This window comes from Vanessa tameamea, chromosome 16, assembly GCF_037043105.1.
Source record: "Vanessa tameamea isolate UH-Manoa-2023 chromosome 16, ilVanTame1 primary haplotype, whole genome shotgun sequence".
Classification (NCBI taxonomy): Eukaryota; Metazoa; Arthropoda; class Insecta; order Lepidoptera; family Nymphalidae; genus Vanessa; species Vanessa tameamea.
This window is the reverse complement of record NC_087324.1, coordinates 4,778,307-4,803,472: the sequence shown is the minus strand read 5'-3', so window position 1 is coordinate 4,803,472 and position 25,166 is coordinate 4,778,307. Positions and strand designations below refer to the sequence as shown.

The following is a 25,166-nucleotide window of genomic DNA, read 5'->3' as shown; positions in this document are numbered from 1 at the left end:
TTCTTCAAAGTCTTCAGGAACACCGGATTCACCAGAGCTGAATATAAACGTTGATTTTAAGAAAATAGATCCCGCACAGTTGTTCTAATGAATGTTTCGTTTTAATTAGTCGCTTACTAAGTTAGATCGCGACTTAATATTTTGAACGATTGCGATACATATCATAAACAAGAATAGTCGTAAGCGTCGGTTATTTTAATTTACTAACGGTATATAATAATATGGTACAACAATAACACAAACGGTGTCTCTGTGTGACATAGCATAGCCAGCTGCGACCATTGATTGGGCGACCCGTGATAACCCGCGAGGCGCCGATGCGCCTGCGTCTCATTCATCTCATAACAGCTGTTTATGTTGCGAAGCGATTATTCTTAATTGACCGCTTTATTGTGTGGGCTAATCATTTCTATGTTTGTTTTTAGAAAGTACTGTAACTTTCCTATCGTAAAACACGTAATATTGTTGTTGTTTGGATGACCTGTGATATAAGTACTCTCCAATATAACGTTTACAACGTTTTCAAATTGATTTGAAGCTGCATCGGTATGTTTAATACAGACCATAAAATATTGCCTATATGCGGTTTGGAATTTCATATACATAAATGATTTAATGTATTAAATAAAATATTAAATTATGTATGGGTTATAAGAAAATGTAAATAAAACTTTTATCGTTATAACTGTCGTAACAAACAGTACGTATTATTTAAAATAATTATGCTTTGTTTCATCACATAAGTATTTTTTTAATAACAACACATTGTCATCATTTTAATTTATAATTTGTTGCAAGCAAAATTTATTTATAGTGATTTATGCATTTATATGAACTTTGTCGTCTATTTTGTAATTTATTTATATAAAAACATAATATGACGTCCTATTTTAATTAAAAAGCCATTAATGTTTTATAGCATATTTATCTGGACACGATCATTTATCATAGTCTGTTTCTATAGTATAATACCTCTTAGAATATGCGCATCAAAACTGCGGCAAAAATCAAGGCGCCGTCAAAACAAAAGGTATAAGGAGCTAATCAGATTTCGCGAAACAATAAGCATTTCGATTAGTTATAGAATTCCGTAACCCAAAACCGCGGCGGGATACGTGGAACTTAACAAAGCCTTTTGTTTTCAGTGCGCAGGCGCGGGTGCCGCGTTTTCGGTTATTTTTCTCTTGTTACATTCTCAAAGTGCTGACCGTAGTCGCAGGAGAGCAGGAACAGGTTTGCGTGTCCTAACTGATATGTAGATAAGATTTTTGTTTTTGTTATTTATTTCGTACAATTATGATAAATTGTACATTTTCTTTTAAATAAACCGGACTGTTTAAATTTTTATTTTAAACGGTAGATGAATGCTCTACTGTTCTAAGTTTAATGATCCCGGGGATGATAGAGCTAATTATAGTCATATGCGCAAGAAAAAAAAAAGATATGCTACTAAAATATTTTAAAAAAAAGGTAAAAATAAGCTAGGAATGCATTTCAAACGATGTTACTGACGCAGCGAAAACAATAATGTCGTCATACCTTTATTGGAATTATGAAATATTGTATCGTTTTACATATTTAAATTGCATAGGTAAAGTAAGAACTATAATGTTTACGTCATTTCGAATATGTACGAACCGTATAACGGACATGCGCACGACCAAGTTATGGAGCGGCTATCGACATCGGATATTTTATTATTGGCCGGGATAAGTGTAGTGCTGTTTACCATAGGCTATTATCTCTATAAGCTGCTCCAACGACAGTTTGTAAAATATTTACGAAATGAAATAAAAAATGAAATACGTGTTTCTGCGGCTAGCGTTCGACCCACAGCGAGTGACAAGTAACTTATAAATCACCTAAAATATAGTATAATAAAATATTTATAAAAATAAACTGTATTTTATTACTAAAAAATAAGATATATATTTCTGAAACATTAAACGTACAAAATCGACTAGGTATATTAGAATTTAGTAACACAATGTAAATAAATATTTAAGATATATTTTTGAATATTTCCATAACATAATTATAATATATGGTGTTAAAAAATTGCAAAACCGTAACATAAGTTCGCAATTTTAGTACCTACAATATGAAAGGTACATGGTAAGTATAGGACGGGTACATATGTATTTGATAAATAATTGTAGATATAATATGTAATAACAACAATTGCGCAGGCTTCCTTTTACTTATTGCAACGATATCGAGGCAGTCTCTACCTGTTCCTTGCAATCCCTTTTACTAACAAAATGTGATTTTAATGACCACTATCAGGTAGCAGAACTAATACGTAATCATACAAGTAAGTAATTTCCTGAAGACATTAGCTTCAAAGAATAAATAAAACAAAAATTCACATCTACGGTAAAGCTAAATCGATATTTAAATATAAAAGAATTTTTTTTTAATCTATCGACACATTCCATTATTATTACGTAAAAATGTATGGTTATAATATATGTGTGGTTGTTTTGAACTCAATTTAAAAATAAATTGTTCCTCCTTATAGATATTTCTATATAAAACATGTTTTTATAAATATATGTGTTCAAAATAAAAATCAAAATGAAAATATCTTTTAATCAAGTAGGCAAGAACACCTTTGTCACGTAATTTTACAAGGTTAATTTTAATGTAAGCGTAACCACCGTATTGGAATGTAGATTCTACCAAATAAAAAAATCATATAATCATGATATACAACTTATAATTATATTTATGTATCCTGTATGAATATCAACGAATACTAATTCCGAACTGTTTTATCGTTCATATAATCCTATAGAGTATAAGCTTCTTTCTTGATGCTTTACTTCTATTTTTAACATGAACATTGGCTGCGAAAGTATTGTCGATTTTATTTCGTAATACAGAATTTTTCGCCAATGACACGTATGATAGAGAATACACGGAGGAGTTTTATTGGTTATCATCATGATAATAATGTCCTCTTGTCCAACCCTGGACATGTAACCGTAAACTAACAGATAGATAACCACCTGTGCGAGAGTTATAAAAACACCCAAGTATTTGCGCAAACATACTCTGTATTCTCTGTCATGTCATATGGGATAGCAGGAGAGTTTTTCACTATCATGTTCCTAGCTCCGTTCTTCTAGTGAGTATTTCTTGATAAAAAACTCCAAGAACAGTAATTGACCCAACCCAAGATTTGAACCCTCTAGAGCAACGAAATATAAGAAATAAGTAAAATCTGCGATGTTTTATGTCTTGTGTATGTCTTCACATGCGCACAAGCAATCACAATATTAGAGGCAAATCATACTGAAAAAAAAAATCTTAAACCTAATTAAATATTATTATGAAGGAAATTCTTTGATGATAGTTATGAAGTAACGAATGGCACTTAACCAATAAGTTTGAATCGTAACCTGTTTTCTGTATTATTTAAGAGTGGAGGAAATGATTTTATTGACCATACATCCGCCTGGATTATTATTAATAAATGTTTTAAAATCAATGTTTTATTATGGTCAGTACCAATCTCCGATCTTTATGAACGATCAAACACAGCAATTGCATATATTATATAGAATGCTTTTCGGTCTTTAATCTGCAATTATATCTCCACATTATTTAAAATAGCTTTAAATACACTATTTATTTGCAATAAATAGTGTAGTAAATATTTTTTTATGCTCCAAACCTCAAAGAGAGAGGAGGCCTTAGCCCAGCAGTGGGAAATTTACAGGCTGCTAATATATGTAATGTAATGTATATATTTTCTCTTGTTAGTAGAATATGATTGCATTGACAGACATAAAGAGCAATCTTGAATTATTAATTATTATTATTTACAATATAATTTTATCTCACAAGGAAACAATTTTATTCTTTTTTTTCGTAAAATACAACTTAAATATTTTAAATCACATATGATTACCGCAATCACACTTCCCGTAAAGGGTGACCACACACCACAGTTCCTTGATCTTACGTATCATTTCTTACCGATCATTATGTTCACTTATTTCTTTGGTTTGTAGGGTGTCTACACAGCGTGATTCCTCGCCACACCTTTTTATTCATACTTTAATTTTCGCTCTAGTGATTTTTGGTGAATGACCGGTTAGAGTAAAAAGTGAATCACAGGAAACATGGTATCTGAACACGCTATCAACGGACAACTGATTTTCTTAACCGTCGCTCCTTAATTAACAGTCTTGTTTTTTTCTGGTAACATTTTGTAAAAGCCAATTATAAAATTCCAATTTTTTTTAAGGTAAGGTAGGCTTTTTTTACATATTCGCAAACAATCTCGAATTAAACATATCGAAATTGGGTTTCCATTTTTTTTTATTTACCGTTCCAAATCGCTAATGACAACGTTAAGTTTCCGAAACAATTCCCAATAACCGTTTCAAGTTTGACATTTATATCAGCCAATCAGCGCACAATTCCTGTAAACGATGTCCAATTACGCGCGGGCGTCTGGGAATGCGCCAATTAGGTGTCGTTGCGCACCTGGCTCACGATCCGCGGTCACGCGCGGACCGTGATCGTAAATCCTTTCCTGATATAAAGCTATTATCATGCTCAGTTTTATGGTCTTGTATTTAATAGTTCATCTGCATCTCTTTCGCAATATTCATACTGAAAGTTATATATTTATTGATTTTATTTATGGTTCAGATACTTAAAGGATTCTATTACAATATTCATTTAAATCACATATAAAAATACTATAACCACTGGTAACCACTGGTTAACTCTCTTTTGTATTTATAATATTAATAAGTTTTTATAAATTGTAGGTATTTGGTAAATAAGTTCATTATTGTAAGGTGCACGTTGTGAATGAGAGTTAGGCCGACTTAAGTGTAAAAACTTCGACAGGTACAACATTTTTTCTATATCTGTTTAAAGAGCTTGTCTTAATAATTAATAAAAATAAAACCGTATAAATTAATAATTACTATAATATAATTTAATTACTCTCAAACGATGTATACATAAGATATATCGAAAAGAACTCCGTTCGCAGCCGGAGCAACACAGCTCTAATTTTTTCAATTTAAATCCCACGAAACGTATATTAGTCACTGCAGACAGCACTTTTTTTAAAGAAAGAAAAAAAAATGCTTAAACCGTTTTTTAACAATCTAAGCTAATATTATGCGAAAGTAACTCTTTCTTCCTTGTTTTACCTCTATGATAGTTGATTAAAATGTTTTGAAATACGAATTGTTATACCACCATTGGGATATGATTATACCACTAACTATAGATTACACTGTCTCACTCACATTTTAAGATGGAAAACAGTCATAGAAAGCTTTGCTGTTTGGCAGAATAGTAATAGTAGTACGCACGCGGACATAGCAACAACAACGTATAATTGACTCATTTTTAGTATACATATTTATACTACCTTACCCTACTATCCCTACATATACATTACCCTACTAACTCTACTATATAGAGGAAAAAAGTAAAAATAATATTATTTATTTGAAACGTCGTTCGAAATAGTATAATTATAATTGTATATTCTTAAAATATGACATAACTTTTTTTAAATCCTTGCATTGCAACCATATTGTTCTGTAATTTTACAATTATATTTGTTAAATTAAATTAGCCTTTAAACCTATGGACAAAGGTTATATATTTGTTTGGCCTTCAGTTGTATGTTTTGTTACTGGGGATTAGCGGAAGAGCCGATTAATGTTCGCTAATGAGGAAGTAAGAGATGACTCTGTCCTGCATTACTCTGTACGTTTACATGCATTTTTTACATTGTATGAAAATAAAATTGAATATCTGAGAGCTGCGATTTTAGAATATCAATATATATAACGTAGGTTGAAACTGAATTTAATTATTATCAAGTTAAAGTTCGTATTTTATTTACTTACATATAAGACATTTTTTTAGAAATATATTATTTTATAATTAGGGTAGGGTTACATTTATTCTTTAACTATTTAAATAAGAAATGCACGATATATAGAAGAAAATATTCGCTATGCAAAGTTAAGATACTCATTAGTTATTATAAAAGTATTAAATAGGAAAAGATAATGAACAGATTACATTATAAAATTACGGGTAGCTATCTTGTGATCCGTAAATAAAAATTGTGTACAAACAACTTAATCGTTCTAGCGTAGCGCTAGTTTATGATATTAGCATGACAGGGCCATACATTCTAGATCAACTCACGATTCTAACTAGAAATAGGGAAACATGCGATTTTTTATCTCAACGGCTTTTTATGGTCTGTCGGATGTGACAAGGGCGAAGACAATCACTGACCCATTGCAATGAGAACTCCTTGACCTTAATCGTGGAACACCTGTTTGGGGGAACAACGGAATTATTCCTCATGGAATCTTAATCATGGGAATAAGTTTTATTGTCGGGGAGTAAGGCGCTTTAAAAGGAAATTTTCCGTTGTAATATTATTTAAAAATATATTATGTGTATCTCATATCACTAAAAAGGTTCTATCTAGTTGAAAATAGCAAAATAGTAATAGTAATTCTGGTCAATTAGTCCTAAGATATTGTTTTGCATTTCACAAAAATCTTGGGTCTCACCAAGGAAGATTTTTGTGAAATGCAAAACATTTTATTTATTATTTATTAGTGGTAAAGAACAGTAAAATTATGCAATGTTTTAATTGTAATTACTTAATACTACAATTACAATATCACAAATATTATTTCAATTCGCATAATCGATCGTAAACAACCCCTTACAGTCTGTACGCAAAATCCCGCCAAAATTACGCGCCAAATGGCGCACAGTTGTCAATGGAGTGGCCAACAAAGACTTCATTCATGTAAGCGGCACCTGTAGTGGGGTTCCCTACACGTGGCAACATATGTGTAGTTACTCTCACCTGGTAGAGGAAATCTCACCCCTCACCCATGAGGGGTAGGTTTTGTTTTACTCGCACATGTCACTGGCGGCTGCTACTGACAGATGCTAAAATACGTTGGTACTGACATCGATTTTATTGTGTCAACGGTACCGATTTATGGTTTCATTAGACGACCATCTTGAATTAGAAATTAAAAAAGAATTGACATTATTAAAACCATATCTTCTGGCGTTGAAGCAATTACAACAATGCACTGAGTAAAATAAAGAAAAATATGCAGTATTTATTAATTAAATTAACTGTAAAAACAAAATTTAATTACGAATTTACCAAAAAAAAAGATAAACATTAATATAATCTTTTTCGTTTCTGTTTTTAAATAAAATGATAATAATTACATTATGTCCATTTAAAATAATCACGCACTGCTAAAGCTGTTCACCCATCACTAACTATAATATCGCAGCTGCGGCGTTTGTGCATCTGTTTGTGTGTTTAACAATTGTTAGTCTCTTGGTTATTTTCTATTATTACATTAACATTGTCAATACAATGTTAATGTACAAAAGTCCATTATATAAAAGCAGGTATTTGTTTATTGAAATTATTAACAACAATGATGTTCTAGTAAAAATATCATTGATTAACAAGGTAAAGCATATCATTACTTTTTATCATATTTTTACGTGATAAACTTAATATCGGGATTATAGGCGAAATATATATTTTAAACATCACCTGTGATTTTTCCACATTAAAATTTAAATCTGTTTCAATATTATAAACCACGATATGGTTTACGTGTATATGTCAATTCATTCAAAATATTGTAAATGATATAGAAATATAAAGTCACGTGATCTATGAGAGACGTATGTAAAATGCGTTATCTATTATTTAGTTTAGGTGATCAATCTGTTTGACTAAAGCTACGTTAAAGGTGTTTGATCGATGATGAATTTCACGATAACGTTACGTTTCATTACAAATATTAAAGATGACAAAAAATATAAAATTACATTATGGTATTCCTAACCAAATCGACGGTACAGAGCAACGAACCAATACAAATAAGTCCAAAAAAAGTATTGTCTCCCACGATGGTTTTGGGCGATTGGTCTTGGAAAGGATGTCCGCGGTTTTGGACCTCGTTGACTCCTGCCGATACGCATCGGTACTGAAATAAGTGTACCGTGAAATTTACTTGTTTTAAATCAAATAGTCACTAAATCGGGACTGTAATTTAAACTTGCGGAAGGAAAAATGTGAAATGAAATGAAAACACGGCATTCCAAACCATAACTTAATAATAATAACGATTTGAGAATATAACTCAGTAAAAAGAAACAAGTCAAACAAGAATTGGAAGCTTCAACTTAGGAAGTGTCCAAAATTGTGTAAAGTAACAGCCTGCTCCTGATATGGGGGACTCATAGGTACCGACTGCGCACATATACTAAAATATCAGGGCTATGCACTCCTTCTTTTGGTGGTGTCACAGAATCGCTTGTGCGTACTACCTTGCTGCCACGACGGTTGACCCGCCTATGTGCCTTTCAAGCCGTCGTGATATTAACAGGATATTTTATTTATCGATAAATTTAAAAAAACAAAACATGTTTAACATTTCGTGCATCATATACCCGGTAGTTATAAGTTTTCCAACATTTGTTAATTTCTCACGTTTTCTTCTGTACATAATTAAGTATTTATTCTCAAATTATTCCAAAAAATACGCATATCTTATCATTATTATAACTGTCACCTGACGATGCATGAGTAAATTCTGATAATGACTTAACTCCTAACGGACCTTGAGAAGGATGCCACCAACGGTATTCCAGTAGCCGGTTCTGCGCGATTATTATCACTATATCTCCCTAAAAGCACTTTATTGCAATCAGCGTTCTTCGAGGTGTCTCGTTAAAAGTTACCTGTTTATTCATAATTAATGTCGTGATCACGTAAACAAATTATTTTTAAGTTGAAATTTTATAAAATTTTGCTTATCTGACCTAACGTCACCGTGCATTTTTAGGTGTAGCAACATCGACTTTATTTGAATGATTTAATTAAGCAAATTTTAATGAGTAATCGAAATGTAATACTGATTCGAAACGATATAAAGCTTGTTGTTTTTCCGTCTCCGTTAAAACGGCTCGATCAAATATCTGACAGCGTAAATGTATTTTCAGTGCAAACAGAGCGTTTTAATTGTGAGCGATCAGAACGGAAAGTGTATTAGACTTGACATCAAAGTTATATAAAATGAGAAAAAGATCCATGTTAATGTAATCAGTCAAATGTTATTTCGTCTGCCAAATTTTCGCTTCACAACCGCTTAAATGACAATCTTATAAAAGGTAAAAAATTTAAGACTAGAGTGATGTGAGTGGTGACTTCGATGGATTGTCAACATAAATTTCAAACTTACCTTCCAAAAATCATGCTTAATATGCACCAATAGTTGATTCTATTGGTTGCAGTGATAGAAAATATATTTTTTTGTATATTAAATATTATAATTATGTACGTAGAATCGTTAACATATTTTAAAACTAGTATATGCCCTATAAATTTGGCTATTCGTACTTATTATTATATAACAATTACTGGCATTTATATCAAGTGAACATTTAAAAAAAAAAACACGACCTAATGGAAATAATTACATATTTGTTCTTCAATCTGACATGTTCTCGCCATAATGCAGGAATAGCTAATTACTGGAGAGACGATCTGACAGGGTACTAGTTTTTACATGGAGTGATTGTCATCTATCTCGCAATCTTTCAATCAGTTTTATCATTTGCAAGTATTATTTTGTGGGAAGAGAAGAAACAGTATTACATGGCATTGATAAAATCTTAAGTAATTCTTGTAATGTTTTTCAAAAAAAAAACGTTATCGTGCGATACTACTTAAAGTCTTTACACAGAGATTTTGACAATAATCTGTCTGTTAAATTCAACAGATTAGTTGGAATAAATTTCGTCACAGATTATTTTGTCATCTTAGATATATCTAATATTTACCTAAATAATAAGTTGTTGATACAGAATTTCGTAAATTAATAAAGAACTATATTTTTTAGGTCAATAATATTGACAGAGTATAAATTTTGAACCTCCACGTTGGTTGGATAACGTAAGCGATATTTGCATCTTCTATTGTATTCTCTGTTCTAGTTGTAAATGTAGAAATTAGGTGCAACGGCAGGCTATTTGGTAAGCCGTGAAAATTGCTTGTTTCAATAGTATTAATAGTTCAAGAGAAGCATTGCGTGTGGCCGCGGTATTATTTTAACTTATTTATAAACTGTGATACCTGTCCTTTTGATCGACAACTTTTAAACAGGTTGTAAGAAGTAATATGTTGTGTGATTCTATTACAAAAATGTTGTTGTAGTAGACCAGAGTAGTATTAACAGAATAAAATGTAGTCAATAGTTAATAATGTTCTGGTATTCAGTACGTATGAGGATTGGGACGGATTGGCATTTGCAATTGGTAATAAGTTTAGTTCTTCATCAACTAATATTCAGCGCACAGCCTAATCCGGTGGCTCTAACAGGATGAAATTCTGCATTTATGAAATTTAGATATATTAGCACTAACGAAGGCTTTTTTTTTAATGAATCTTCTAAGAGCGCTAAATAGGAGACGAAAGTTGGTATGGCAATTCGTCATATTTGATGTTAAAATTATTAAAATCGGTATTCAACTTTCTATTAATAAGTTAAAGACAGTTGGTAAACTTTTTTGAAAATTTATCACATTGAGGATGAAATTTATGATGAAAGTTTGTATTGAAGCTCGCATTTTTTAATGTTAGAAATATGAAAATTGGTTATTATGCTGTATATGAGTAAAAAATTGACAGTTTCGAAAAATTATCCTTCAAGAGGATTTGATTGGGGTTGAAATAATAAACGGGAGTTCATGATACTATAGAAAACGCAGTTTTAGTGTATATTAATTTATCAATCAATATATTAATTTAAAAAAAGTGGTGGGTTTCTGTATAATGTTTCTGATGGGATATCCTAACAGGTGATGAGATACCACACAGTTAAAACTATTAACGTAACGTAAATAAAAAAAATTACGAGTAGATATAATAAAAATTACTTAACGAGGAAATTAGTAAATAATTACCGACGTGTATTTCGATCCGTCTACTACAAATGTAATGTATAGAACTAGCCTTAACGCTATTACAAAACGGTTTAGACTTTAGAACAACAATTCTAGTCTAAATCGAAACGTATCGGTATCATTTATTGGCATTCAGTTTACATAAACCTACTATTATATTATCTTTGCCGTTTGCATTAACAGAGCGAATGTAGCCGTAAACGTTTGACGTCACGTTTACGTTATTTTACAAAACTGTAATTGTTACTGCGATTAATGTACTAATTACGAATTTTATTCAAAATTTACATGTGCAATAAAGTATAAATAAAAAAGAATCTTAAGAATTGAAAATCTTAACCGTTTTATGTATTTTTATTTTCAATGTTCTATTTTTATTTATTAATATTATTATATTTCCGATATTTTTTTAAAAATATTTTATAAATACGAGCTTCTGTAAGAAATATCTTCCAGCCATCCGATAGTATGACTAAAATAAGTTTTTATTTGAATATTTTATTGGGTTAAAATAAAAAATCTTTTTTAATAAATTGAACATCAATTCTGTTACAAGAAACTCTTTAATATCTATTTAAAATATATAACAGGTAATATCTTGACTAATCAATTTACAACTTAGGATAATTATATTACACAGAAAGTACAAAGTAGTACTTTACTCAACTATACAATATAATTATATAAGTGCCTGCGCTTCACAGCTTCTACCGCTACAAATATATGCTATTGATGTGAAAAGCGTGAATTTCATAATCTTGTACATAATGTTTTGACTTTGAAATAACATTTGAATAAAATATCAACTGCAACCCGCTTTCATTGACTTACATTTTACATCTTGTTCAATAACAACTTGTAAAATGTTTTAATCATAAAAAGTTGTTCTTTAAATTTAAATTGAGAGCAAATTATATCAGACCGTTGTATGAAATACTTATTTTTATTTATTTATTTATTTATTTATTTATTTATTTATTTATTTATTTATTTATTGGAAAAGTTACACCATCAACTTATCACTAAGCACTTAAAATTAATATCTGTTGGGTAACATACAAAGTGATACGTCTTTAAAGGTGTAAACAACATTATGATATTGATTAACCTAGCCAGTCTTAATATAAAACAATTATAAACTAAAACTTATAAAATGTATAGCAGTGTTGATTAGGTGAATTTTATAAATATAAAGTGGCATTCTAGTTGTATAAGGAAGTTTTACATTAATTATCTTAAAGCAATGCACGTGACGTGCGCTGGCGCCGTCACCTGGCTTCCCACGGTGACTCACTTTAGCCTACATTGTCTTTATTACCTACTTTACAGGTTTAGCAGTCTAGATACACTGGCTTTCTTTAGATTTCTCTTTAGCGTCTTGCGTTTAATGACAGCCTTGTGGCACAGTTGCGTCAGCGGATAACGAGTGGGAAAAGTCATGTTTTTCACATCAAATATATTTATTAAACAAAGACATACAATAATACAAGTAAATATATTTCGAGATTGTATATATAAATTGAAATTAGTTAAAAAAAAATATTCGAATTGCATTCAATAAAGTAATTTAACCTGTTTCTATTTAATATATATTTATGTTAGATAGAGTAACCAAGATATAGTAGGTTCGATTCAGTACGAGTCATAAGACGCTTTTAGTAGACAAAAGCTTAACACTTTGTACGTTCAAAGGTCTCAATCAAAATGTTAACAGAGAATAATATATATCAGGACTACTATTTAAAAAAAGTATTTATATATTTTTCAACACTCCTAAGCCTCTATAATCAAGATGAGATTGTATGAACAAAAAAAAAAACGTATAATTGTATACGCGCACCTGTTGAAGTCTCCCACGATTTTCTCTGTTCTAATAGATAATTATGGGAAATTTTTATTTCTATGCGTGAACATAAGAAATTCCTGGGAATGTTATAAAATAAACTTATAACTCGTTATTGTTTTATCTCGATGTAATTTCCTAAGATAATATATATTGCATTTGTCATTTATTGACAAGATGTAATTCGATAAAAATGATATAGATACGAGTAGATCATGAGAGACGTACGATTAATATTCGTTAAGTGTCAAGAAAGATTTAGAATTAATGTATGTCTTTGGTAAATAGAAGAGTGCACACTTAATTCTAGCATATATACACATTGTTCACTTCTATTTGAATATTTTTTTGATTGTATAATGTTGATGTACGCCCTGTAATTGTACTTATACTATAGGACAAAGAAAATCAGCACTATTTTTTAAATAAATATTTTAAATTAATACGCGTCATAAATGAATACGTTATTAAATTTAATTTCGCTTCAAGTTCGCACTTTTTTATAATTAATAAAAACCACATAAAAAGCATGTCCTACTGATCGAGTTTCGGCCACGGCAGTCAAGGATGTTATAGTGTACAAGTATGTGCGAACAAAATAAATATTCTCTCATTTTAGACATGAGATCACGACACTGCTCAGCCAAGCTTTACGTAAAGTTTACTAAGGCAGGAGAGAAATATCAAGTCATCATTTCAGGATACTAGTATGATTACCTTAAGGTAAAAATAAAACTGATTACTTGTCGTGGTTCCGGATGTATGGGACCGTGCACCAAAAGTTAACTAGTTGAAGGCAGTCATAACTACATTAAATGCAAATGAATTTTCTTTCTTACGTCTTCAAATGGAAAGTTGATAGTCCCACCACACCACTATCCATTTTATGCAACTTGTAAATTATATAGCAAAGTATACAGTAGCAACATTTATTGGTTAATGATTAATATAGTTTATTATAAATGTCTACGGGATTAGCTTTAGCGCACAGAAGCCGATCGAGATTTCCTCGGGCGCTCGCACCTGTCCGCGTTCCCACGTAAGTTACACAATATTATTATTTTTTATTCTTTCGCAATCATTTTAGAACGTCCAGTTCAGGATGTGATTTTTTTATAACTACCTCATTTGTAACAAGTAGCTCGTGTATTTTTAATAATCCGGCGTTATAAGAACAACGTCTATACTCGTTCGATTCTCAGTATTTTACGTTGTTTTGATGTAATCTATGTGTGTACTGTATGTGTATGTCTCCAATCCAGTTTCTGGTAAATGATAGATTTTTATAAGTATTTATTAATATAATTTTTTTTATTATTTGTTATGAATTGCGATTAAATTGATTAATAAGACTGAAAAACTAATTAAGAATTAAAAACGTGTTCATTGATAGAACGTAAAAAATGAATCCATTTTAGTCATCTAATACTTATGTTGCTTATAAGTTTTTATATTGCTGTGTTCCGGTTTAAAGAGTGAGTGAGCAGTGTGATAAAAGGCACATTGGGCATAACATATGAAAGATCAATGAAAATGTCTATCGTTATAACATAACTTAAGTAGGTCAGTTAAAATTATATCAGTAAGGCAGACCTTGCTTATGTAATAAGAAATTAAATGAAATATAATATACATTTTAGTCTTAACAGATTTTATAAAGTGTCCATACCCAAGGTAAGCGGAATCGATGTTTTCGAATCTTATCACAGTATTTTTATTAAATACGCATAATATTCTGATATATATTCTGAGCTCATTACAGAGATTCAGCAGAACGCTCACCTGCCCGGTGTTCCCACGCGACACTCGCAGAACTCAAACATGACCTCACGCGTAATGACTATCGATCAATCAATCTCTTAATCTATGTAAATTAATGTTCAACATGCACATTAGAAATGTTCCAACATTTTCCTTGGTGTCTCATTGATTGCTTAAGTTGAATGAAAACATCAAATATACCATTCGACGGAATAAGCGTCATGTATAAAAAAGATGTTTCAAATTATGTTATGCAATAATGTTATACCACTCTTAAAATTACTCGAAACACACATATATACATACATTTTCCTATCATATTATAATTATTAAACTCAAAAGTCACAACGTTAGAGATCAAAATACATCTTGGAAATGAAACGCTTGTCTTTCTCTAGGTCGATCGATATATAAAAATTGATAGATTCTATATTATTAATAAAATGAATATGAAAAACACTCTAATCACGTCAATAATCTATATTTTAAGCGGGTGAAACTACGAAGTGCAGCTTCATATTTATGAATATTATAAACGCGCTGTATCTTCTGGTATAAGTTTTATATGTATTGGTTCAGTAGTTTTTTTGAATTAAGCATTACGAAAATTCTTTCCAGTTCTTTCCAAAACGGTGGTAGGGCTTAGTCACCAATAAAGAATTAGCATTATACTATATTAATTAAATAAGATTTGTATAATAATAGTAAAATTTTTATCATACGATTCCATAGTAACAATTTATTATATTCAATTTTAAGATAGGATAGATAAACATACTTGTTTACCGTAATTATAAAATAAACAACATTGTTTGAGTGTTACACTCGCCGAGGCAAAAATATATGCAAAGTTAACTTTTGATTTGTTCCAATTTTAAATTCAAGTAATTTATTTAATTGAATTTGTGAATATATAATTATTTCAAGTCATACCTTGCATATATTTTGCACAAAATTAATTTCAGTCAACTATTCACCGTTATACTTTACGGTAAACAACGACAGGTTTTGCGTACATATTCAACAAGTTTGCGTATGATCCGGTGTGATCATGTAAAAAAATTACATACATTTTTTTACAATTTGCGGTGTAACTGTAACGATCGGGTGACATTTAAATATTACTAGAATGATTTTCACTTCGTTATTTATCGATCGTACGCGATAAAAGTTAAACAGTGATTGATAACAACATTAATTTACTTTTTATAAGGAAGTACTTTAAGCGATTTTAGCTACAATTGAATCATTTATAAATTCAGTGAAAACAGCATTAGATAAATCGAAAAAGCACTATCGATTTTCAATTAAAATCAGTTACCGAAGTTGTACCTTGAACGGCAACTTGTCTGAACTTGAAAAGCAATTCGATAAGTTAACGACATTGTCCTTTTGTCAGTGCAGGTGCAATGACGTTGGCCCTGAGAATATCCCGGGACTGGACACTCTCACGCCTCCGCTCTTTGCAAACCAGTTCCTGCATTAAAACCGTGTAAGTGCCGTCAATACTGCCTAAGATACCTTATGATTGAAAAAAGACGTCTAGACCGGTATCAGTTCAACTATCAACAGAAAGTTACTAGATCTCTTTAATCACGAGACAGCGACTCGTGTTAGCGGTGACAAATATATGTTCACATGTGTTCAATATTTGAATTAACTCGTGGACGGTAATCGTTTTATTTTACATACTTTTCACACGAAATCTAATCAATAATGAATTAAAATCGGGGGTGATTTGTTCGGAAATTACCATAAAATCAGTCGCACGACGTCAATTGTTTGCGCGAGGGTGTCCGTGTGAATGGTCAGTGCCGACAGGAAGTAGCATCGGTGCGTGTAATCTATTCCAATTTCAACGCGTTGTATTAATCTGTTGCGTACGCGCACACAATTGGGACAGTTTACACTTGTAATTAGAGCACATGAAACATTATGCGTTAATTTCACAAAAGTTAATAATTTAACTATATTCTCTTCTTATAGCCAATACGGCTTCTTTTATAAAATTATTTCAAAATGTCAAGGTACTCATAGTAATTACGCACTACAAATATAAGCTATCGTCCGATCGATCATACTTATGTCAATCTGATTAAGAGGCCGGTTTTTAGAAATCCGTATACTGTATCTCCTTTAAAGACAGTACGCCGCTTGTGCATATGGTAAAGGAGAAGGTGGTAAGGCGATATGGCGTCAGGCGGTAACCGAATCTTGGTCACGGCGCAGCGCACACGTCGCGGCGTTCGAGCCGCTCTGCTGGACAGAAAGACGGACCGCCAAACCTTTTGCATATGGATGACAACTTATATCATGCAAACAACTACATACGTCGACCGGTTCTGCGATTAACATTATGAGCAATTCACGCAGAAGTGAACTTTTCACGCTCGTAACTTAGGCCTTAACGACTTCCATTAATTGTGGTTAAATTTGGTCACATAAATGTCAGACTATCGGTGATACATATCACAGTAATAAGAATTGTGAATAAGCACTAAGTTTATATTATAATAAAATTAAAGAACTATTTTTATTTTCTTAAATATATATATATGTATATATTTGAAATAAATAAAGAATCACAAAATTATAATATTATAAAGCAGTAGGTTTTGCTTTCCAAGCGATTGTTATAGTATATGTATTTACATTACAACATTGCCCAAAACAAACTATTCAAATTTTAGTGCTTTGTTACTAATTTATATGTTTTAATTTCTTAGTGAGTTTGTGCCGTTATAAAATTATAATTCTGCAATAGTACAATGAGTTACGACTGAAGAAAGTGAAATTAACGACCGGTCAATTCGAACTATCGTACCTGTCAGATAGCGAACATACTGTCTCGATGGTCAGAGTGAACAAGATTTAAGATAGCACGTGTTCCATACATTTTCCTTTATCTTGAACATCTATTGAAATGCGTTGGATTATTCGCTTACCAATAAAATGTTTAAAAATAGGCCACAATTAGCTGAAATAGTCGTAACGAATTGCTTCCTTATTAAAGCGGCCCTTCTTCCTGTTGTAAAACTGATCTTATTAGTCGTTACTCAGCTTAGCGTCTGTCCACAAGTACATAAATCATGTAAAACTTTTATTTTAGAGGTACTTTTTTATACAAATAAATACAGACATAAATTACAATTAATATTTTGACTAAATTTTATTGATTTTTGAACGAAATTTAAGAAATATGAAACAACTTGGTGTTTACAAAAAATAAACACTGGTACGGTTACGTGAAAGGCTCGATTCTCAATATACCCAATCAGCAGACTCTCATTAATGGACTTAAAATGAAGATAAAAAATATAAAAAGAATAATGAGAGCATTATCAGTAAATTATCGGCTTGCGGTCACAAGACAGCACCCATAAGCGGAGACTGTAATGTACTGTAATTCCCATTTCTCGAACCAGATCAGAATCGATTGGACCAATCTGTTGCACCGAAAATACTAGTTGCTACTCGTAATTTTACTTGTAATTACTTAAAATTAAGTGTCTAAAATAATGTTATTTCTTTAATTTAAATTAGTATAGTAACTCATTGAAGATAAAACAAAATCAAGGCCAAACTTCTTACTACATTATGTATATATATATGCAATAATGAAAATTAATTAAAAGTAATGAAGATTTAAAAGATCTTATGTTTATTGGCCTGTTTCACAAAGTTATGCATACTATTTTAAAGGCATTTCATATAAGGTACTGTCATTATAAAAATAGTTTTATCTTTTAAATCTTAAAATTTTGTTAGTGTTTGTGTGTTGGAACATTTCTGTACAACACAATTATGCAATTGAAGTGAATGTAAAACATCGAAAAGTTTAAAAGCGAGTGTCATTCAATAATATGAAAGTGGTAAATTGATTTGGTAAGGTAAGCACGAACTCATTATTTTTTTATGGATTCAATTCACTTTAAGAAAATGTAGAGCAAAATTATTCCGATCGTACAACATAACGTAAATAGATATATTTGCGGTAGCGTCTCGTACTAAATTAATTATACATTTACAACGATTTTCATAGAAACTATTACATTTATAAGCACAAAAACTAAAGATAACATCAAGTTTTTGACTTCACAAAGCTATTTCCTATTTAGCTGTCCTACCTATACCTACTTGGTTTGTTGAGCTTCTTGTTATTTTAAGTTTCATTCTACTCGTACCTTCAAGAGCTCTGAGTATAATTTACAAATATTATAATACTAAGATCAAGATTGACAGTTCAAGGGAAGTACGGACAAAATGATATGTATGGACAAAATGACATAGTTACCTTATTTAGAAATTGGCAGGTTTTAGTTACGTCTCCGCTACTGTATCACGTGATGGCAGGCATATTTAAAATCCTGTCAGATGTTGAGCGCCATTGTCACAGTCGCGTCGCAGTAATCAATTCTAACGTGTTTCGCTCCTTTAAAAGTTTATTTTACACATGGTTTTCTCCTATTTTCTGTTAAGTTATTTGTTGTTATTTGTAGTTATTTCTATTAAACTATGCCAGTACTCCATGATTTCAATTAACTTTATTGCAATCATTAGTTGTTTGATGGAAGTATGATTATTTATTCGTTTTTGTTTACATTTGCACAAAATGACATACATATACAATGGACAAAATGACGTACCGTGTCTTCGAGCCAAGAATACATGAGTATGGCTATTAAAGCATGGAAGCAGAAAAAATGGGATGAGAATTGGCTGCAAAAATATTTGGTGTTCCTCAGGTGACGCTTAGAAGACATGCACTCAATATAAACAAAACCTTGAATTCGAACTCTAAAGGATTAACACATGAAGTTTTTAGAAACACGAGTTTTTGGTTTGACGCGTACATCAATCCAAGTGTTTGCCTTTGAACTAGCCGAAAAAAATGCTTTCAATCACCCTTTCAACAAGGACAAGAAACGTGTTGGACATGAATGGCTTGAAGGCTTTTTGAGAAGCAGTAGAAAGTTGATTACGATGTATTTCTTGTTTCCTTTGGGCTCATGCGTAATGTGCTATGTCCTAACAATTTATTTGTGAACTGTCTTCTTAAAAATTAGTATGTGATTAGTTACATTTTTTTCTTAATATATATTTTATTATAGTTCCTACTTAATTAAAAGACTGTGTTACTGATAGTCAATAAATCTAAGATGAATAAAAACGATTGAGACAGATTATAATACCATTAAATAAATAAATATGATTAAATAACAAAACACCCTGTCATTTTGTCCGTACTTCCCCTAACTATTTGTACGATAACCTCACAGATTCGCTTCAGTGTTATGTATACCATGAAAGTATTCATCATTCGACATCAATATGGTCTGTACAGTAGCTATTTTAATTTGATTTTAGCTCTAAATTAAAGTATTATACAATAAAAAATAGTATCTCACTGCTGGGCTAAGGCTTCCTCTTCCCTTGAAGAGAAGGTTTGAATCACATATTTAGTTTACTCTAAATCTGTGGCTTGTAGCTTATTTCACTAAAGTGCTCCAATGTTTGTGAATACACATTAGGCAGAATTTCCTCTTAGTATTTGTTTAAAAATACAAATTAAACACATGAAAACTAAGTGCTGCTAACTCGGGTTTAAAACCGTGATCCCCAAATACAAAAAAAATATTAAAATGTTAACGTTCGTTGGAATATTGCGGACAATCAAATAAGATAAAATGAGTAAGAAATAAGTGAGTATATTTATTTATCTTTACCTTGACTGCTTTATTAGTAAAATCTATATTCTTTATCTTTTTTTATCTTTATTTGTGACTATTGCAAGGGTTTAGTGGAATCATTTTGTGTTCATATTCCCATTTTATACAAAAGACCAAGATTGCATGTTTTGCATTTAAATATATACTCATTAGCACTAATCTTGGTATTGTCAATGCCATTTATCTTCCTCTTTGTACAAAGACATCGATTTAACAATTTTTTACAAAGTTTTTCTCGTATGTATTTAGTAATTATTTAAATTGATGTTTCCTGGTCGTAAATGTCACCGTTAAACTAAAATTATTTCGCTTCAAGTTATATTATTTAAATCGTCCTTAAAATGTTAAGAAAATTAAAACGTCGTAAAGTTTTTACCGTTTAAAAGCTGACTACTAATTTTTAAAGAGTAAATTACAAAGCATTTTATGTTTAAACGAATTGTTACAAATCGTTTTGGTCCAAATTAATATGATGAGTTTAACTTCATTGTATAAATGTCGACATATCAAATAAATGTTTGTTTAAATATTGTGTAGTGGAGGCGTTTTTATGAATCAATTTCAAAATCGAAATATACTTTATTCAAGAAAGCTTTTATAAGCACTTTTGAATAAAGCTATCATAAAAGTGATTATTTAAGAAAATGGCCTAGCCTTAATAATAGTTTGATAATATAATGATTAGATATTTCAGTGATGCCGATGGACGATGACTGATAGATACGCTTAACCTAAACTCTCCTCTTCGCCGTTTATATATCACCCATGGGTCGAGACATCCATGGGCTGTTCTATTCTATTCTAACGAAATTAAGAGGAAACTAAACAATTTTTGCGTCAAATAAGTTACGTATTTCAGAGAGCTCTTTACTCTAAAACAACTAAAACGAAGGCTAACCTAAAATGAAAGCTGGAATACTTTAAATGTTCATAGTACATTATATAATACAGCTATAAGTAAAGGTCATATATATATATATATATGACCTACATATATGCATATTTACCTACTCGTAAAAGTCTTAATTTTTCTCATCATTATGTTATCCATTCTGGATTACAAATGCCCGGGTGCAAGCAGTCTTCTGGTGATCTCCTCCTCCTGACCAAAAAAGATTTTTCAGATGTCTTCTTAGCTATCTATTGTCCACGGCTCCATCATGGGCGAAGGGCACTATAACGTGTAGCGCCCGGGTTTTTTTTGCATCCTTGCACCCTGGGTTAAGACGGGCCTGAGTATACTGACCACTCGACGTTGAGGAAATCACATATTACCTAGCTTAATTATTAAGCTATTGTCTTTACAACGTTTAATTGGATTTGAAATATAGATGTTATTAACCCTTTTAGATAAGCACTGCTTTTCTCAAATACAATTTTAACTTTTCACTTAGTGGTAGGGCTTTGTGCAAGCCCGTCTGGGTAGGTACCACCCACTCATCAGATATTCTACCGCCAAATAACAGTACTCTATATTGTTGTGTTCCGGTTAGAAGGGTGAGTGAGCCAGTGTAATCACAGGCACAAGAGACATAACATCTTAGTTTCCAAGGTTGGTGGCGCATAGGTGTTGTAAGGAATGGTTAATATTTCTTACAGCGCCTTTGTCTACGGGCGGTGGTGATCACTTACCATCAGATGGCCCATATGCTCGTCCGCCAACCTATGCCATAAAAAAAAGATAAGCTACAATTATCTATGTCCAAGATTATCTCATAGATAGTCCGTCGTTAATGCTATTGGTGAGCATGACCTCATGAAGACGCACTTAGCTCCCATATACCTATATGTTGCCTCGCATCTCGTTAGTCAACATGACGGGTCGTGTTTTGTATAATGCACAGGACATCTGTGGATTTGCGTAAGCACTATTTCAGAAGATCGGTCTTCGAATCTCAGCCGTTTCTTTCCCAATCGTGACTTATTATTATATATTTATTGTATTTAATATAGTGAAAAAATCGTTATTATAAAAAAATATACCGTCGGTTTTATCGATTTGATTTCTAAGGCTATAGTTTTTTCATATAAAAACGTACATATAACATATTTTATCACAACAATTAACTAAACGTTCGTAATAAGTAGAGCGTTCAAATTATTTAAAATTTTAATTTAAAAAGGATAACATCATACTCATGCATGGAAAATTAAAAAACATATATATATATATATATTGTTGAAACTAATTATTTTAGTTATTATTTTAACTGAATATATTTAAAATATAAATTGAATCGATATTTTATCAAGTGCAAAGCATCTTTTATAATGTCTTAATATTGAAATGCTAGAATACAAATAATTTAAAAAAATGTGACTCACGCTATAATATGTAACTTAAACAAAGAGTTTCGCTTTTACAACACGCCACGCGTAGCCTCCATAGCTCAGGGGTTAGAGCACTGGTCTTGTAAACCAGGGGTCGAGAGTTCAAATCTCTCTGGAGGCAAGCATATCAGTAAGAAGCAATGTTTTTTGCTTTGAAAGGATATTATTTTTCTGAATTAATTTTTTTTATAGCCATATAATTTCTTTAAATTAAGTTACTGTTATACTTAGCAATATTTTTTGTAATCTTAGTTTAAGAATTAATTAAAAAATGATATTATTGGTAGACACAATTGTATATTCAACAAAAAGAGTTCCAGTCCGAGTGAGCCCCATTTAGTTATGAACGAGTTGTCCATTTGCAACATTTACTGCGCTCTGAGCAACGCTACGAGCACGGCAACGCACAGGTTTTTCCTTCCCTACGAAGCCGGCTCGGCCTTCATCATTATGATGCGACGCTTTCCGCCCTGTCTCCGGGGACTTTCCACAGGGTGATTGAATCACGGAGATTCTGTATGTAACCCCGATAGTTGAACTGGTCGGAACTCCCATTGACAAAAGTCTGTGGTTAGTATATATACAAACGATTTAAAAAATGCTAATAGCGCGATTCAGGATAATTATCTTTTTTTTTTTTTCTATTTCATTTATTTGTTTTTTATTCGCTTATTATTATTAATCTTACTTAAGTCAACGTTTGACAATATATTATCATTTTTTTACTTTCAGATCCCAATATTTTTATTGATATAAAGAAACTTACTGTTTCGTTTTTGTATCAGAGCCATCTAGCGTCAACTACGAGAATAACCAAGTAACAAACTTTACACAAACAAATACATTAATAACTATTAATAACTAACTAAATATATTGGAAAAGTAAATAAAGAGTAAATTCATATTGAAACTAATGATGTACTTATCTCCTTAAAAATTTCACCAAGGCGTTAATAATTCTCTGTAATAATCAAAAGGACCATCAATTGGCCGTAAAATCCAAGTTTGCTGTTAAAAGTACAGAGTTTTGAATATATTACATATTTGTTACGTCCGTGATTCGTAATGAGAGTATTGAAGTGTTGTGAGCAATAATGAACTTTAAGCCTTCATATTAGATATTGATATAGATCGATGGAGTGGCGATGCGCAGGCGCAGGTGTGCGGCCGCCTGGTCGTCGCCGCGGCTACAACTCTCGGATAATATGGTATTTCATTTATTAATTTGCTTGTGCTGACCAACATGCGAATACTTAAATGAAATGAAATAAATTCCTAGCGATTAAAACTATATCGTAATCGTATTTCTTTTATTTTTTTTAACATATATTATGTAAAATTATATTAATTAGAATGATATGTTATAATCTTAGAAATATAATTTTATTGTTGTTGAGATTAACGTGTATTTATTCATTTTTGTGAAAATTACACAATCAAGCAATGGCTGGAAAATTCAGTCAATAAGTAAACCGATATTACTTTCGTTATATTTTGTTTACTTTATACAAATATATATTTATACTGTAATACTATAACGACATTAATATAAAGAAAATTATTATATTAAAGGCATCTAATCAATATTATCCTCGTAATTCAAAGCATGTTCAACTGCATTTACAAACAATTGCTTCAACGTACAAAATAGGCGCTTTAAGTACTAAGTAATATTTATCAATTAATCTGTGTATAGTAACTGTAGCACTTTTATACATACTTTAAAGTATCGCATTTCTGATCCAGATGCCACATGTATAATTCAGAACCATCAAAATAAAATTCATAGTGGTTGATATAATTAGCACAATGACTAATATTCTTTAAGAAAAAAAAAAAAAAAACTGAAAGGAAAAGAGGGAACCATTTTTTTTATTAAAACACTTTATAACACGTTTGATTTAATGGTTTTCGTTCATTGCTATATTTCACATATATAATAATAACACAAAAATTTTAAAGTTTCATAAAACTATATAACCATCAAATAATGTAGGTGCATAAAATATAATCATTGCCAATTTCGATAACAGAGAGGCGAGAAAATTATTTTAACCCATGTAATTATTTCCTTTCGACCTTATGATGTGGTTTTATGAATCTTAATCTATATACAATACAATTGGCCCGGAGTTTTACCCTCGTATTATGAGGATATTTTTAACTTTGTGTCGTTGGTTGCCCAATATTTCGAGATATCTTCAAATGGTTCGTGTTATTAATAATAATCATACGTTACATACGTTTAATAAAAATACTACTTATGAAAGATGTTTGTCTTGGCGACACTAACAGACTTCACTAATAAGTGAAGATACATCTGAAGCAAAACAATCACAGCAACTATATGCTACAATAACTAAACATGTATGTCATGTCTACTCCGTCTGTTTAGCCTGCACAAACACCTGAAGGCTGTTCTTAATAAATCGTTAATTCCAGACAGCATTCCTCGGCCGGTCGTCGCCAAACGCGGAACCTCT

At 31.2% G+C, this 25,166-nt stretch overlaps 1 non-coding gene across 1 annotated transcript; it reads left to right on the top strand.

Annotated features, from left to right (window-relative positions):
• The first annotated feature begins 22,731 nt into the window (after positions 1-22,731).
• Trnat-ugu (transfer RNA threonine (anticodon UGU)) lies at positions 22,732-22,804 on the top strand. The gene has a single exon. It is a non-coding gene; the product is annotated as a tRNA-Thr (tRNA).
• Positions 22,805-25,166: the final 2,362 nt, after the last annotated feature.